Here is a 19,390-nt window from a genome sequence, read left to right as displayed (position 1 = left end):
AAACAAACTAAAAATATCCATAGACATTTGTGAGATCAAGTTAAATTAGCTATGATTTACACACACACACGCACTTACACAACAATACTTACAAAAGCAAAATATGTGCAATTGTAATAGGTTTATATCAGCTTATATATATATATATATATATATATATATATATATATATATATATATATATATATATATATATATATATATATAAAATTTATTATCCAATTCTAAAAACTAGGAGTGAAAATGGCCAATGGGAGTGTGTGTGCGTGTGTGTATCCAAGAGCAATGGGGATCTCGTACGCCATTCCGCAAAATTCCCCCGAGCCTGTCTGCCGAGCTGTACGTCTGATTGAGTCGTATCACACTAATCTATCTTGACAACACGCGAGCAGTTGCCATGCACCCCTCCCAGCCCCTAATGCACTTTTTTGTGTGTGAGAGAACGAGAGAAGCCCATCCACCCCTCCGTTCCATTCAGAGAGGATGACGTGGTGTGTGTGCGATTGAATGTATGTGGCAGAATTCATCAGGGTTTACGAGAGGGCTGATTTGTAAAGGGAAGAAAATCAATAGCTGGTCCATAGATGTACTCTGCAGTAATGCAAATAACAATTGCATGTACAGTATTTATGTCTCATACATGTGATTGTCTTAAATATTCACAGGATCATGGGAACTTTAAAACTTAAATATAAAATACTCATATATGATTAAAATGGTCAAAAACATTGCATAATGTGAAATAAAAAAAAGCCTGTAATACAAAAAAAAATTAAGAAAAATAAAAAAGCCCACAATTGGAAAAAGCTAGAATAGATGCAGTTTGTGTTGAACTTTTTCCATAGTTATTCTTGCCCTCTCGTCAGGCCTGGTCTAATCCCAGCCATCCCACTCCAGATGGGGTTCAGGGCAGGAGAGAGGACTGTCACCCTGCAGGTGGGTGTGGAGCGCGGCTGGGGGATCACTCTCCTTACGCCTCACCTTCTTCTCCACCCCCTCTCCCTAAAATCCTGTTTTTAACACATGACCGGATGCCCTGAATTATTCAACCTTTTCAATATTTCACATGGCCCCCTTTTCCATGTTTGTTGCCCTGGCCTTATGCAATTTTCATGGTAAAGAAAAAAAAAATGTTTTTGTCCTACTTTAAAACACAAGTGAGACCAAGCGAAGGATTGGTATCACTGGTGTGGAGACTGTTTTGTATGAAGAAAGGGGAATTATGATAAAGACACGCAGTGTTTCTCATTAAATTAAACCGGCAGCCTCAGGAACAATTCATAGATAAGATTATTTCTTTCTAATCACATACACTTTCTAAGACAGTCTAAAGTACACTGCTGGCCAAAAGTTTCAAATAATTCAGATTTTTTTTAATGCTTCTGAAAGAAGTCTCTAATCAAGGATGCATTTATTTGATTGATGAATCAGAAAAATAACATTACAATTAACATTAAAATGAAATTTATTTTTTAGCATCATTACTCCAGTCTTCAGTGTCAAATAATCCTTCAGAAGTCATAATACTATTCTGACTTGGTTCTTAGTTATTGATCATGTTTATTATTATTTTCAATTTTGTAAATGTTCAATGTTGTTTTACAGCTTAATATGTCTGTGCAAGCAAAATATAAATTTTGCTATACAAATAAATAAATACACCTAATTTTTCCAAATTTTGTCTGGTATTGTAAATATCTAAATTGTTAATATGACTAAAATACTTGATTCTTATTGGTGAGACGTGGCTTTCTGAGTCCAAATATTTCTATAAAGACAGCTAAACTGTAATACTGTCCAAGATAAATCATTTTCTACAGTTACGCTAATTTCACATCTCACGTCAACAATGCACCAAACCTTTATTTTTAAAAGTGTATTGTAGAAATAAACTCTGATTGTCAATTATACTTGGAAATAAGCTCAGAATGTCAGCAACATCAATGCTACTACACTAACCAGATAACTACATTGAGTCATTTTGCATGGAGTACTTTGAGACTGAGAGTCAAGGAAAGCGAACTCTCGAGGTTGGGTGTGTTGGCTGGTGACCAGCGGGCTCAAGCCACCCCATTCTCCCACTGTTTCCTTCAGAGTCCTGGCTGCCGCTACTCACCAACCCCCTTACCTTCCATACGGCCCCCGCCCAGGACACCGCGCCTGCCCTGCCATGTGGTTGGCTGTACTCCCCCTCACACAGGACCCTTTTCATCCAGAATGGGATGGGGGGTATCAAATTTTCTGAAAACACACACAAATTAAAAAATACAGTAGAAAATATGAGCAAAAAAGTAAATGTAGATGCTGAAACACAGCCTGACACACATGCGGCACCTCATGAGAGAGTTATTATTAAACTTTCAGGTCAATTGTGTGGTAGAGACTCAACTCAAGGCTTTCAGCAGCATAGTGCAGTAGAGCTGATGAAACATTCATGCTCCGAGAGCCATGTTTCTTCTTCTTTTTTCTTTTTGCATTTTCATTATATGTCATCTCAGTTGGGTCGAGATCTCTTATTTCACTAGTAACTCTTACAGCTTATCAGCCTCACATATGAAATTACATAAACAGAACTCCAAAAGTACTAGTAGACTAGCTTTTAATTATACAGAATTAAAAGTTTGAGAAAATGCAATAACAAAATGAGCTTAAAATGCTTTCAAAACAACTTTTGAACAACACTGACGTTTAGTAAAATTAACCATTTGAAACCAAATTACAGCAAGTTTAATCTCAAAATGCGTAGTGCAATGTTTGGACAAATACAGGCATCTGGTGCGGGCCGCTGTCCCGGGTCCTCAGAGTGTGACTGGTATAGGGGTTGCCCCTGCCTTCTGCCTATAGAACAAATGTGCCCATGTTTGGACCCAGGGTTGCCCACAGTCTGCTTGCACCAGCAGCCAAGACTTCCATATGCCCACCCAGCTGACACCGTCTCCAGCACGCTGTGACCCCAATGTACAGTAAGACAGACCAACACTTTTTAGCACATGCCCAGAATGTACACAGGGCCAGAGCATTAGGATACATACATAGACACTCATGCATCCGTGCTGAGAAAACTACAGAACAATTGGAGGTTGCCAAGTAAACATAATTTCAAGTAGTGAAACTATACTACTATTCAGAAATATTATATTTAAGTAAACAACACTGAAGCTATTTAAAGGGGAAATATCTTTCATATTAAATAAATAAATAATATTATAAACATCAAAAGATATTATTTATAATTTTATCAGAGCCATAGTTTTATGGCATAATGTACATAAACATGCTCAATATATAGTTTAGGTTGTAGTTTCTGTTTTAGTGAACTATAACAACCCTGATTTAGCACTCATTTAAATGAATCAAACAAGGTTTTACAGTTAGATACTTCCCAATACTGACATGCATGCACTCAAACACACACAAAAATGAGATTACATGCATAAAATCAAATGCAAACACAGTATGTCGTTACGCAGCCCTTATATCACAGTGTCCATTAAAAGTCAGAGCATTATTATCCACAAAAGAAAAAGATTACTGATCTCTGAGCAGCTCTCATCCTAAATTTACACTGCTTCTGATACATTAACACTTATCAGGAGTTATCCTCCCGTAACAGCCACCGCTGAAGGCTCCCGATGCATTAATATTTCACAAGATTAATATTTAAACACATCAAATGGAATATGGAAAATAGCACATTGAACAGAACCTCATTAGCCCACAAGAGAGAAGCTAAGTAAGTTTCAATCAAAGTGCCTTTTTATTGTGTGTGAGAGTGAAATTGGAGGGGGTTTGGTTCAGAAAACACACACACACACACACACACACACACACACACACACACACACACACACAAGAAAAGCTACCAACGAGTATTTTTTAAAACATAAAGATTAGTTATGAAAACTCTGTTTTGGCTAGAAAAGAGTAAAAAAAAAAAAAAAAAGTATTCTACCCAAATTCTAGGCAAATCAATTTATGTATTATGTATAAAACAAATAAATTATAATAAAAGAAAAATAATAAATGTAAATAACAATAATATATTTACATGCAAACTATATAAATAAACACATTCAAGAGCTCACTATGACATTTGGCAATAACTATCATCAGACATTTAAAAAAAAATATTTAAACAAGCACTAAACTAATGCAAAACAACCAATCATCTGTCTAGACTTCCTTTATAAAAGGCTGGATGGCTTTCAAAAGCAAGTCACAACTTTTTTGGCACGTCAAGCTTAGGGTCATGGAAGAGACTTCATGCATACTGAGGAGGAGAGAAGCCAAAAAAACGTCATGCCGCAAGATCACAAGACTCCCTTTGGCCAGAATCATCAACTGAGCATTCAGTTATTCATATTACAGCATTCAAAGGTGATCTGAACTTTAAAGCTAAATTTATATCTCCTGCATAAATCTTTATCCAGTATTGAGGCTGAAAAAAAAAAAAACTTATGGTGGGAAAGGCATGATGCCCTTTAACCTGTGTTGTTGTGCCAGATCACAGTGGAAAAAGACTTGCACGCTGTCATATATGACACTCAACAATACTTGTTTGCCTCTGAGCTGCCTGGAAACAGCTTGCTGGCTGCTGCTGATGGCAGACCCTGGAGGCCACCAGATCCCTGAGGTAAAGAGAGGAAAACATTAGTAACAAGATAACAGGGGAGGAGAGGGCTCAGAGAGCTTTATCAAGGCTTCTTCAGGTACCTGGGCCTACTCTCAACTCCTGACTGGAGACAGCAACTGGGTGTTACAAATGCAAGTACTAGTGGGGCTGGATATGATGGTGGATTATGATGATGATGATGAATTCAGTCAATATATTCATGATTACCATACCAGTTTGCCTTGCTATACATATAATGCAGCAAACTTAAAGAGTAACAATTAAAGGCCTTTTCCCCCCTCTAAAGCAATATTCCCCATAATAGACATAATCCCTTAGGAATACCCCTTGTGGGATTCAAACCTATAGCCTTTCGGTTACCAGTGCAGGTCTTTACTTATTTATTTTTTATAATAGCTTCTATTTAGTCTAGATTACTTGTGTTTTGTCTTTATTTAGCTTGTTTGGTTTACGTTTTGTTTTGCTTTTGGGGCTTTAACCTTTTCTTACTGTACGGTTACAATTAACAAAGGTGATTTCAATGGTACCATGGTACAGTGATGGCATCAGATGACAAATGGCAATACCATTATACTGAAATGATCACCATATTCATGTTCATTCACTATAGTATTTACAGTACTTCAAAGAATATCAGAGTAAAGTGGTACCATGGCAGCACATGTCCAGAAAGTGTTGGTATTACCATGTCCAGAAACAAAACTGAATGAAACTAAACAAAATGAAACAAAACAAAATAAAACAAAAAGTAGAGCATGGTGCTTGCAATATTTGAAGTGCATCCGTTCAATTCCAATGGAAATTAAAAACGTATAAAATGTGTACCTTGAATGCTATGTAAGTCGCTTTGGATAAAAGCATCTGCCAAACTCATTCATGTAAATGTCAAATCAAATAAAATAGGCAATACCATAGTACTTTATGTTAATGTAAGGAGTACATAGCCTAATAGTCCAAACAATTTTAATGCATGCAACACCCAAACAGATGTTCTACCCAAACAGATCTACAGAAAACCATTGATAAGTGCCGTCATTAAGACACCGGGGAAGTTGTTAATAAGTGACTGCCATTCACAACCTGCAAGAGACGCTTAACAAGGGGTGAATTCTGCTGAGACTGTGATGGCTTCATTACACTGGCCTCACTTACTGTCTGAAAAATATTAATGATTTAATGAGCGAAGTTAAGAGTTGACACCACTGCAGCACTCCGGTGCTAAATCAGAAATAACGAACGAGCCATTAATGAGGGGCTGGATGAGAAACACCTGATCTACCCCGTCCCCAATCAGTCTTTGCCTCCGTTTATCTGTCTATCCCTCCCTCCCTCTTTAATAAATAGTCCACAGCTGAATCAGGGCAGCACCTTCACCTGCCACTGCTGCGTTGAACCTTTGTCTATCAAGATACACCCACACACACACTGTGCCTCTGTCACATTACTCCTACGCTGTATACTTTACATACGTACGCACATAGACACTTTTCACCTGGAAGATTAGCTATTTGTGTTAAATTCTTTGTAAGGGGGGAGAGTGTCTCTCTGGAGTGTGTGGGGGTCTCTCTGTCACAGTAAACCCCTGTCTGTCAGACTCACAACCCCAGACGCAAACGTGAACCAGGCACGTGGTAAGAGATGAACATCCGTACACACCTGTCAACAGAAGAAAGTTTCATTTGTACAGGCCTGCCATTGTTTGATAAGATAATGACTGGGGCTGCCGGTATAATCATTTCTCACATTCATCTCTGCTTCCGAATAATGAAGGTAAGGCCTGACAGTTCCAGAGATTTGCTAAACAATCATCAACAAGTTTTGAAGTTAATGTTTTGAAATAATTGAGATAATAAACAAAAACAAAAACTAGGATAGGAAAAATTAATGCTTTACAATTTGCGTTGATTTGCTTTACCAAGAGATTTTACTCAATATATTGTAGGGCAAAAATAAAGAGCTTTTAGTTCTTGTTATTATATAGGTTCTTCAGAACAGCATATTTGGTTTCTGGTTTTCTGGGTTTTCACAATTTTCATAGTCATGAAAATAAAGAAAACTCTTTGAATGAGAAGGTGTGTCAAAACTTTTGGTCTGTACTGTGTCTATATATATATATATATATATATATATATATATATATATATATATATATATATATATATATATATTATATATTATTATTTATTTATTTATTTTGTCAGCAAGAACGCATGAATCAAAAGTCTTAACTGGTTTAGGACAGTCTCCCAATCTGAACAGGTTGGTGTCTATTATCTGGGCAGTCACCCAATCCCTTCCCAAAAACTCAACAAACCAACCTGGGAAACCATCCTAAACCAGACAAGACCAACAAACCCGTTTTTTCCCCCAAGCTGACTAGGTTGGGAGACCTACGTAGTAAAGAGCAGAAAACCAGCTTAGACTGATTTTTAGCAGAAATCACACTAAGCACATTTCAGAAACATTCGATGAGTTAAAATTTTACTTAACCTAACATTTTGTGAAATATTTTACTAGAAAAATGTGCTTGAGCTAATCTTCTAATAAATGCAATTTGGTGTGATATTTTGTTTTTGAATGCAATAACATTCATACCTTAAAAGTGGCTAAAGTGTCCAAATACTTTTGTGGACCAACTGTATCCTTGATCATACCGCCTGTGCTTCCATTTCCAGGAAGCCAATAGTGTGCAGATTCCTGTGGCTTTACGCTGTTGGGAAACAAAGGAACTAACATCATGCTAGTTTACTGGGTACTTCTTCCAAGTGTTAACAATTCCTTAGCTTTTATGATCTTAACCAGGCCTATTACACACTAAAGGGCCATAATACCAAACATTAATTTAAGCACTTTCCTTATTCCTCCAAAGAACCCATCAATTATGGCACTCTTTATCATGTGTTCCATTTTGGGCACAACTTTACAATTTAGCATGGGGTCACCTCTTAAACTTGCTTTCAAAGAACTGTCGAAGAGGCATTTTAACTTTTGACAAATAAACAATGGCACCATCTGAGCCTGCTGCGCTACACATTGCGCACCAGACCCGAATTAAATGAGGATAAAAGTGCTCAGGTCCTTTCCATCGCACCATGATTTTAAGGAGGGGAAAGCACACATTTCACACAGTTGCCTTTGTGTGTAATATATTGTATCATGGCCATCCTGCTGGGCGTATTTCATATAGATGATGACAACGGCAATGCGAATATCTACGTGAATGAGTGGGTTAGCTAATTAAGATTATAGCTACCCAGAGAAGTGTCTCGGTACAGTTTTTGCCCAGCAAGACGCTGCCATCATTGTGGGAAAAGCAGCACCATTTAAACAACAGGGTTCACGTCACCTGGAGAGCAATTGATACCAATTATACCATATCATAAAGTAACCCAATTTAATAGTCAGAGAACCAACATGGGGCATTTGGCTCATTTAGGAGACAACAGCAAAATAATTAATTTCTAGTCAGTGAGCTGTCATTGTGTCAGGATGATGAACCCAGATCCTAAACTTAAGGGTCTGACTGTCACAAATAAGGCAGGAGATGAGAGCAATTAAGCAAAACCTGACGCCAGGAAAGGGCAGTAATTAAGTGTGTTATCGTCTTTCGCATTACTATTTTAGTTTTAGTAGAGAAAGATGTTTTTAAAAGATGAATATTTTTGAAAATAATCAAATTAAGCGAAAATATTATTAAATATAGATCACGAGACACTAAATACTGCAGTTATTACTGAAATATATTCAGCTTTTCCATAACCTGAAGAAATTAGATTTTAATATATATTTAAAAAGGATAGAGTTGGGTATGACAAACTAACTAAATAAAAATAGAATAAAAAAGCAAGTAGCCTAATGCTATGTTGTATAAATGCTACATTTGACATTTTTTTTAAATAAATTAATACTTTTAATTCAGCAAAGTTGCATTAAAACTGGTCAAGTGTGACAGTAAAGACATTTGTAAAAGTAACAAAAGATTTCTATTTTGAATAAAATAAAATAAAAATGGATGGAACCAACGTTCTAGAAGGGTATAATAAGCGTTTTTTCACTCTCATTTTTAATCTTATAGAAAGTTTACAATAACCATTAAAAACTGAAATACTGAACAAAATTCTTTAGTGAATTCAAATTAAATTGGCTCCATTGTGAACGCCATAATCCACTCTTAATCTGGATCAGGGATCCCAGTGTGTTTTTTACCCCTCTCCTGAGGCAGCAGTTGCTGTCCATCCCGTGCCTTTGTGTACGTACCGGCCTCCTTAACGTTTTAGCAGGGCTTTGACTGGTTGAACTTTGATCTGATGTCTTCATTGAGGAGAACTGCAGGTTACCAATTCAAGATGCAAATCCTTTACCAGAGCCTATAGGCACTTTGTAAAAGAGAGAGAGAGTGAGAGAGTGTGTCTCGTGGGGAGGGGGAATCCCGTGTGAAGTTGAAACACTCCACACGCACCCCACCCCTCCCCTCTAAAACACAACTGCACACACACATTCATGCTCTAATCCACATTGCAATATGGATTAAGGTAGGGGATAACCTTTTCTTAACGTGCGAGAAAGAGTATGGCAAGGACGAGCCTGGGGTGGGCGGCTGGGGATCTTCTCATAATAAAGCAGTGCGGTATAAAAGCACGCTCTGTGTCAGGCACTTATGAATGGGCCTCAAAGCAGCCCCATTCCCAGGCCTGGTGGGGAGGCTTGCCAAAGCCTACCTAGAGCCAACTAAGCGTGAGTAATCCGTCCATGCTCAATGGACGGGGTGAGCACCATTCAACCCTTTCAGAAGTTTAAGAGTTGATCAATTTATTATCTGTGGCGATTAGGGTCCAGGCCCAGTCACTTTTTTTAAAGCCTGGCAGTCCGGGAAGAAAAGAAAAGGCACTGTCATCCCTTGGCTCTGTGTTTCTACTGCTAGCATCACATAACCGAACCGATTTCATGCTGTGACAGTTTATATATTGCCGCTGCTAGACAAACGGCCCACTGAATAGAAACTGTGCCTTCTAATTTTCTAAAACTAATCACTTTGTTACATACAGTAGGTAGAGAAAATTGTGCATAAAAATCATTCAGCCATTTTTTTTATTCTTACAGTCTGATGTTTTAGACAGGAATTAGATGACAAAAAAAAAGCTAATTCGAATAATTGACTTGTAATTACGCCCCAAAAAAGGCTTTGTGCATTTAACAGCTTGTAATGACAACAGTTAACAGAACAGTGTGAAAAAATAAACTCTACAAGTCAAACAAGCTTTGTATGCAAAGGGATCACACCCACTCCAACATTCACAAAGGGTGCAGTGGTTTGGGACAAATCTCAAGTGCTCTTCAGATACAGACACTTCTTAGCACAGTATAAACAGTTTTATTAGCTCAATTCACAATGGCCATCGTCGTCTTTTTTTTTTTTTAGAATCTTAAACACCACAGGAGACCAAACAAACAAAATGACAACCGAAAAGTGTGGTGAAGTTGCACTGTATTCCTCAGAGCAATGATGAGGTAAACAAAGCAGGTATGGGGAGTGGTTCTAGATCCCTAGTTCAGTAGTTAGGACACTAACTAGGGAGTGAGCAATGCATGTCAAAATAGACACATTCACAATTCCAAAAACTGGTGTCATTTCCACCACATCTCACTTTCTTTCTTAAAAAAAAAAAAAAATATTATATATATTATATATATATATATATATATATATATATATATATATATATATATATATATATATATATATATATATATATATTACCATTTATTTGTTTAGCTAAAAATAATTTCATAGCTAGCATTTTATGTATCCTATAATGTACATTTATGTAATCTTTATTTTCTTTACATTTCATATCTAATCTCAAGATACTGTACTTTTTTAATAGTTTTTATATAAATAATTTAGCACTTTATTAAAGGCATGTTTGTTCATTGTTGTGGAAATGATGCCCAAAACACTTGCTTTTAAAAGACTACTAATCTTATTTTAAAATAAAAGTCTGGGTCTGGACTAATCAACAGCAAATAAATTAAATGATTAAAAATCATTAAAAAAAAAAAAAAAAAAAACAGACAGACATAGGATGAATTGTATCACAGTGTCTTCAGGACCAAGGCCCTTTTTTGTTTTAGGACATTGAGATAACTGAATAGCACATCCATAGTTTATCAAGTGAGATATTCCATTCTTTCTGTCCAAAGTTGTCATCAGTGCTTCGGTTCATGTGCTCATGGCCCTGTGTTTGACAGAGGTCACTGCAAACCCACAACAAGCCACCACCTCATTACCCAAACTAAATAACTTGATTCTCTCTATTAAAGCCATGTGACAAATATGCTACATATTCACATGGACGCTGCTCAAAAGTGAGGCCCTGATTACAGGCCCAGAGCGGAAAAGATTGTTTCATCGTCATTCTCACACTCAATTGACTGTGTGGTTATGTGTGTGTGCGTGTGTTATGCTATGTGTGTGTCCTGGAGTCATTATGTGCAATTCAGGCAAACATGTGGATGGATGTGTGTACAGAGCTTTCTATCATGTTTATGAGGGGCCGTTCGTGCGTATGCATGTCTGTTTGACTCCAAGCGGCTGTTTCCTCTGCGGTCAATTAATCTTAATGTGAATTGAATGTGCTAACAACTCCAGCGCCATCAGACATCATTTCATATCCATCATCCTTTATCAGCCACACTGATCTACAACAGCGAGCACTCAGTACTTGCTAAACAGTTTTACTGTAAACTATGAAATTTATGTTCAGAAGAATGGCATAGAGGACTGTGTTCAAGTTTGGCTTCCTTGCAAACCCTTTTCACAATATAGCAGATCCTTAAGTATATTAGAATAAGGTTAAAACATTTAAATAAATAAATAAATAAATACATTCTGCACTCTTACACAGAGCCAACACTTTGGAAAACAAACAAAAAAATTGATTGATTCATTTATTCAGCATTACTACACATGAAAAGTTTTTTTGGAAACTAAATGTTTTAAAAATGTTTATTTATTTATTGTGCAACCTACATAAGACAAATGTTTAAGAAATAAATTAATTAATTATTTCTGCAACTTTACAAAAGAAGAGCCATTTGGAAACAACTACAAAAAAAAAAACCCATTTAATTAATTAACTCATTAATTAATTCCAACCAACTTACATAAGACACATTTTTTTTTAAATAAATAAACAAATACACAAACAAACCTTCTCAGGACAAAAAATGAGCATACAAATGTACACATTAAATAATAATAATAATAATAGTAGTAGTAGCAGTTATTACTATTATACAATTACTATTATTATAATTTTCAGTCAGAACACTGTATTGACCAATCAACATCCAGGACTGCAAACATAACATTTAATAATAAAAAATATCAAATCTCTATCATTAGATAAATTATAATCATTTATCATTAAAGGACCCTTTTATCACTTTTAAAAGGGTTTTTGCAAATCATTTCTCAAAAATCAAATCTGATTCAGCCTATACTTTGTAACATGTTGCCTGTTCCATGTCTCTTGGCCCCTAAACAGGGCACATGTGTGTGAGAAGATGTGTCAGAGCCCCTGGGACAAATCACCTTTCTAATGCAATAACAAAACAGGCCATTGTCTCGCAGATAACACTTTAAATTAGCAAAGCCACTTCTTAACACCAACACTTCCTGATTAGACCTGTGAGGAGCTGGGGGCCAATCAGAGGGTAAGACCATGGGGCATTCCTTTGTGACATCATTAAAGGTAATGTGTGGTTAAAGGCTGATTTGGTCACTGTTACAGTTTGCTGGTTAGGAGTGTTTTTTCTGTTTGGGAAGGAGAGGAAGGTGTGAGTGTATGTGAAGGGCTGAATTCACCTGTTGCTTTGGACTCTTTCACTTGTTAACGCCTCTTAAGAAAGGCAAAAATCTTATTGGTCAGGTCTAATTTGACAAAACAGGCAATCCCTTGGGTCAGATCAATTTATCAAGGGGTGAAAAAACCCCAACAACAATTACCCGTAGGGTCACTTTACAAACTCTTGTACTTTATGATCAAATCTATCTCAAAGACACCTTCACTATTGGATATTCCTATAAGACCAGCAGGAACTTTACACTAAAACAAGGTCAGATACACAAAATATTTCCGCAACATTCTTAAGCACCTTTAGATCCATGGAAACCTTCCCTAACCTTCAGTGTCTCTGCATTCTGCCATGCATAGGAATGGGAGGCCTATCAAAAACAAGCCAACATCCTGCTTTGGATTCCCGCCGTACCCATTTATATGGAAAACATAAGGTTTACGCCTTGACCCCACCTTCCATCAATCAAAATATTTACAATGGCCTCCCATCTGTCGGCTGAACTGAAGCAGCCCGGGTGCCTCTGTTCCTGTTTGTATGACCCCCTGGCTGTGGTGAATGCTCAGGGAGGTCTTTAAAACCAGCAACATCACCGAGCTGTAATGACAAGCACAAGATGCACTTCCTCTTTACTGGGATTCACTGATTTAGCTGGTGGCTTTTTATTACACTGACTCAGCATGGCTTGGTAGTTTCGCTCCAGAGGCCAAATCTGGACTGAAAGGTTTAGGGAAAGGTGAAGGAGCGGATTCCAAGGAAGAACAATGTTGATATATGAAAAAACGACAAAAAAGTTATAGACAAAGACATTATCACTGGAAATGAAGAAACATCCAGTATAAGAATTTTTTTATAATCCAATCATAGTCGAAAATGGACCTACTTGAGCTGTAGCTGGATAGTGAATAAACACACATAAACTGAAGCTCTTTGCTAATGGGTAAATTAACTCACCCAAACGAGTCCTAAACATATGAAAGTACTCAAATAGATACACAAAACAAATGTCACATTTCAGCTTACATTTGCAAAAAATTACATAAAAGTCCGCTAGAATCAAGTTACAGAATACTTAAGCCACATGACACATAACACACCAAATTACGAATTAGTTTGAGTTATTTTACATTATTGTACATATCTTGTCCTGACTAGTAATGCACTGATTTTAAATTCTGCCTGATGCTAACAAGTATTATTATATCATGGCCGATAATCGATAAATGGTCAACATCCATAATATAGGGTTATATATTTTCAGATTGGAAATGCTCTCACACGTATTTCAGAATGAAATATGATCAGTTTCACAAGAACATGTGCTCCACCACCCCCCACCCCAGACTATGCCTTTCAAAATAACAGAATCAGTTACAGTAAAATTATATTTTGATACGCTATGAATGTCTCTTTTCATTTCCACCCCCAAAACCATTTCGATTTAGCCTAAAAACAAAAGGCACCATCAGCCTCAACATCACTTTGCCCCCAGACTTGCTGATTGTTCAACTATCTGCCACTCAGTGATAAAAGTGCCACCCAAAAGCATGGCTTTCCTGTTTCTCCATCCATCCCGCCTTTGTCTCCAAAACGGTGTAATTTCAGAGATTGAAGTCCTCGCCAGTGCCTTCATTCCCCTGCTCTGACAACAACAGGACCCAAGTGCTTTTAGAAATGATGGATAAATTACTAGGTAGTAAAATATTATATCTAAGGTAGGTGATGGTCCTTTTTTGCAGGGCTTGTCTCCATCAGTCTCATGGCACTGAAGGTAATTATAGTCTGTTGGATTGTCTCTCTCTCGGCATGGGAGAGAGCTCTGCTGTTTGTCATGAACTCATCTTGCTGAGCGATAGGACAGTAATGGTTCGAATTAACATCTGTTGCCTGTCTGGCATCGTGAAAGGCAGTGACAGCTCCACCACTGACCTTTTCTGATTATTGACCACAAAAAAAGAAAGAAAAAAAGTGAACAATTAGCTCCCCTCCCATGGGCCAATAGCTTAAATTACAATGTATATTGTACGTTTGACTGAAAGACTGTAAATGGGCTCAGATGTGTGGTTTTTCGTGTCTTTTCATTGCATTCATTTGATCACTTACAGACGGTGGTTAAAACCTGTTATCTGGACTGGCGGTATGACATCGTTGGGTGTTTTGCTGAGGTCAATAATGTGGTCCAGCATTTCCTTCTACTGTTTTTTTCTTCAACTATTCCTTCAACTTGTGTGGAACAAGCCAGATAATTTAACTGTTTAGAAAACTGTTTGGAAAACCACTTAATAAAACATTATAATTTTACTTCATCACTTTTGAGGTCACAGTCTGTTCCAAATCTCTAGCCAAGGAGCCACTGTACAATTCACCTCAGAAACAACTTGACCCCCTGACGGCCATGTAACAAGCAAAGTTGCCTAACAAACAGTACAGTGGCCAAATATCATCATCCTCACCCATAAAGTACAAGCTGAGTAAGGCAAAGACAAGAGATTCCACCGCTCTTCAATTTGTCCACTCAAGGATTGTCTTTTATTGATGGCTTTCTAGGTCAGCGACCCTCCGTGCTGTTCAAAGGATCTAAGAGGCACCCAGATGGGCCCTCTCAAGATGGAGCCTATTGTAGCAAACTTTCTATAGTGTCTTACAAATGAAATGCGTAAAAGCCATTAGCCCAGAGTGGATTGTTTTAGGGGGTGGGAGTCCCTCTCATGGGGGGTAATGATGACAGTCTGGGCCACAGATCAGTCATCAAAACAATTGTGTTCCTATCCTTTTCTTTTGATGAGAGGTTTTCGTTCTACTCGCTCTCATTACTCTTAACTGGGAATAAACTCCCGACTGCTTTAACAGTAAGGAGCTGAGAAGCTGCGAGTAATGAATGCTGCAATCCGTAATTTTACACCTCAAGAATCAGCGCAAGGAATGTTTGACTGATTAATGATATAGATATAAATAGAATTGATTCAGTTTATTTACTTAATTCTCCCTCAGCATGATGCAATTAAATCTTTGTCAGGTCACGACTACAGCAGGTGATGTACTCACTGTTGTCTTAAGGGATTGGAAAGGTGGGTGTCAGCTTTCCACCTTGCTCGAAACCAGCACTGTTCAAACTCCCAGACACTTTGTGTGAATTCAGTAGATAAGCACTGACTGACACGGACATCACCTTATTGAATTAGCTGTTTGTGCAAGCAGCCACCAGAGCATTCGGCTTCAGCTCTGGTTCTCACCTGTTGACAGATGGGACAGACATGAGAGATACCTCAGAGGAAATTAGACCGGGAATCCAATTTGAATGCCAGCTGTTTTTTTTTTTATGCAATTGGAAAGCCCTAGTTGTTGTTCAATGGGGTCATCTAACAGGTCTTAGGAGTAGAAAAAAGAACTGAGGGGAAAATAAAGGGTTAAATAAGAAATTCTATTGTTTCAACTTACATTTTATCTTTTACTCTGTCAGTGGTGGGAAGAAAACATTAGCCAAATGGAATGACATATACAAAAATTAATCAAAAACAACTCAAATCAAACCAAGATCTTACACTCACTTAAACTGACGGTAGTTAATGAAAACTACATATTGTTTTGGACAGATGTGTACATAAAGTGTCAATGCAAGATATTTTTTTGCAAGAGAATCACCAAAAATGCTGATATGCATTTAAAACACTGAGAATCTACAAGTAAAAATACGGATAGAGTAAAGCAAAAGCATTGACGCCAATTGAAGTCAAGCAGCCAGAAGACATCAAGTGCTTCCAACTTACATTTAAAAATACAAAAAAAGGCAAAGAAAGAAGTCATAATCACTATCAAAAAAAAAAAAAAAAAATTCACTAAACCCCTGTCATCAAATCCAATTGTGATCATGTTGTTTGATTATCATATCTAATTTGTAAGTTGGGCCAGTGGGACTGTGGATCTCTGTAATCCCTTTTCTCTCTCCTGCGCTTTGCTAATTTGAGTCTGTAATGTCGTATGCTTGTGTGGCAGTGATTGCCATCAGTGACACAAACCTCCTGGGAAGTCTGACTGGTGGGGCCTCATTGATTGAGCTACAGAACTATCTTGCTTTATTTGCATAAGCTTTAGGCAGCTTTGATACTGAGCAGGCAGGTGTCACATATTCTGTGATTGTACACTTCACTACAATCATACTAGGGGTGCTGTTATTAATACCGATAACTAATGAATGACACACTGATAACATACTGATGAATAATGAATGCAAAATGACTGCAATGGGATAATATATAGAATTTTCCACCACTGGGACCAGAGTGTGTGTGTGTGTATATGTATGTATGTATATGTGTGTGTGTGTGTGTGTGTATTAGGGCCGGGACTCGATTAAAAAAATTAATCTAATTAATTAGAGGCTTTGTAATTAATTAATCGAAATTAATCGCATTTTAATCGCATATAAATATTTGACCTGAGAGAAGTGAGAAGTCACATGGATTTATAGTATACCATTGAATAATGACTGAATGGCGCCCGGGGAGCAGTTGGGGGTTCGATGCCTTGATCAAGGGCACCTAAATCGTGGTATTGAAGGTGGAGAGAGAGCTGTACATGCACTCCCCCCACCCACAATTCCGTCCGGCCCGAGACTAGAACCCACAAGCCTTCAATCGGGAGTCCAACCCTCTAACCATTAGGCCACGACTTCCCTATATATATATATATATATATATATATATATATATATATATATATATATATATATATATATATATATATATATATATATATATATATATATATATATGCTATTGCTATATATATAGCAATAGCATATTTAGAAATAGTACATTTCAGAAATTCAGGAAGCTTATTAGGTGCTGGAACCTTCTGTAAAGTGTTTTTTTTTTTTTTTTTAAGTAAAACACAATACTGTCAATTACATTCAGAACATTGTAAACACTGACTATTAGAAAACATCTCTCTGTTGCTTCAGAGGCCATAACATACTAAGTCCAACTCTCAATAACCTTGGCCAAAACAATAAAGAGTTCAACATAAACTGTTGCACCAACAAAATAATACATAGTTCAACATAAAGTGTAAAGTCCATGCTAACTGCTATATGTTTTGCGTTGAGGTGATACTTGAGGCTCGATGTGCTGCGGTGATATGCGAACGCTAGTTGGTGCTTCAGTATAATCGGTCCGCCGAAACTCATCCAGTGAGAAACGTTCCGCGGTGCAAAAATAAGTTATTAAAAATGCTAGTAATTGCTAGAATAAAAATGCTAGTAAAAGTAATTACTTCATCTCAATTAACGTGTTAAAGTCCCGGCCCTAATATATATATATATATATATATATATATATATATATATATATATATATATATATATATAAGAAGATTGAACAGCATGTGTTTAATAGTTAATGCACTAGTAATGCACTCATTTTAAATTCTGCCTGATGCTAACAAGTATTATCATATTATGGCAGATAATCGATAAATGGCCTTGATAATATTCTAAATAATTTAAATAAAACACTAAAAAGCACTGCTTCAAATGCTCCAAGTGAGTTATATCGCAACCTTATGAAAATGCACAGTATGAAAAATTTATATTCATTTTGAGATTTGCATTAGCAAATTATTAAATGAGTATTTTTAAACAATAACTATACCTGAAGGTTATGGCAAAGGTAAATGTAAAAGCCAAAAAGGAGAAAGCACAATTATATTCAATATCAGCTGATAACCAATATAACTAATATATCATGTATTCCTACCAATGGCCAATATGAAAGTAACTTAAATATTGCTTATTTAAACTTACTTGAACTGTACTTGGGAGTTTGTTATTAAAAAGTAATGAATCCAATACGAGTTAACATCATTCTAGTTTCCTTTTGTTCAATATTTTGACACAACATCACAATGCACATGGCTTCATTCGTAGTGTGGTCTGTGTTTGCTACACTGTGTGGAAAGTATTGTTTAATACTAGCAGGTATGTTTTTCTATTTGGGACCCCCTGGCTTGAAGTATTTCCAGTTTCCCCAAGTTTCCTTTAGTGCTTGAATGCCCAGCGGACAAGGATTCATGGAGCCATTTAGGAGAGCAGCGGGTTGATGTTGTGGCCTTGTGCTTATTGGTCCTATTGAGGCGACAGACATGTCCATTTCCCACATCACACAGTGGGACAGGAACTACTACTCGACACCCCTGGATCATCAGCTCATGAGGACAGTTATCTTTTTTTTATATGAGGGATTTTCTAGGAATGCTGGTTTGAAGATGTGGGAATGGGGAGCCATGAATGGTGAGATACTCGAGAGAAAAGCAGCTCCTGGGATAGAGGGGTTTCTCAGCATGGGCCGTCACTGTTGAAACTATGGCATCCGAGGTATTCTGTGGAAAAAAGGAAACTTATACCAGCTTTCTTGACCACTTGGACTTTTCTACAATAAGGAATTTAGGGTAAGAATTTTGCATTTGACAAACATAAGCAGGTCGTAGAATCACAACATCTCACTTGCTTTGACTGCTCACTGAGAATGGGAAGACATCACCCAGCAAGTGTTCTTTGTCAAGCATCTGCGGTCAAAAGATACAAATCAGTGTAGAAAGTCCCAGGAGACTTGAGCATCATTGCGGGTCATTGTAGTGATCATGGAAAGGACAGCTGATCTAACCTCTCACATTTAAATGTGGAACTAGGAAAGATCCAGACGCTGATAGCCATGACTGCAAATGGCCAACTCATTTACAATCTGAATCCCATTTAATTCCCAGCAGCTCTCCCAGGCACCTCTCTCCACAAGCTGTACCACCCGCCAATGAGCCGGCGACAGAGAGCCAGCTTGCCACATATGGATCGTCCCTTGATATCATTCAGTCAGCGTGTAATCTTGTTATGCAGAATCTTAATCTGCA

The 19,390-nt window shown here is 37.3% G+C and overlaps 1 long non-coding RNA gene across 3 annotated transcripts in view; it reads right to left on the bottom strand.

Annotated features, from left to right (window-relative positions):
- Positions 1-223: 223 nt before the first annotated feature.
- Positions 224-19,390, bottom strand: part of LOC113070196 (uncharacterized) — a 30,552-nt gene continuing 11,385 nt past the window's right edge. Inside the window, exons 4-5 of one of the 3 annotated variants that reach the window (XR_003279874.1) lie at positions 2,129-2,241; positions 224-1,010 (exon numbers count right to left, since the gene is read on the bottom strand). This is a non-coding gene — a long non-coding RNA (uncharacterized LOC113070196). Of the gene's footprint in view, positions 1,011-2,128; positions 2,242-4,086; positions 4,629-18,854; positions 19,052-19,390 lie in introns of those variants that run through there. The other 2 variants (XR_003279876.1, XR_003279875.1) reach the window with 2 other exon arrangements.

The sequence above is a fragment of the Carassius auratus genome, unplaced genomic scaffold, assembly GCF_003368295.1.
Source record: "Carassius auratus strain Wakin unplaced genomic scaffold, ASM336829v1 scaf_tig00003436, whole genome shotgun sequence".
Lineage (NCBI taxonomy): Eukaryota > Metazoa > Chordata > Actinopteri > Cypriniformes > Cyprinidae > Carassius > Carassius auratus.
This window is presented reverse-complemented; position numbering and strand designations above follow the sequence as displayed.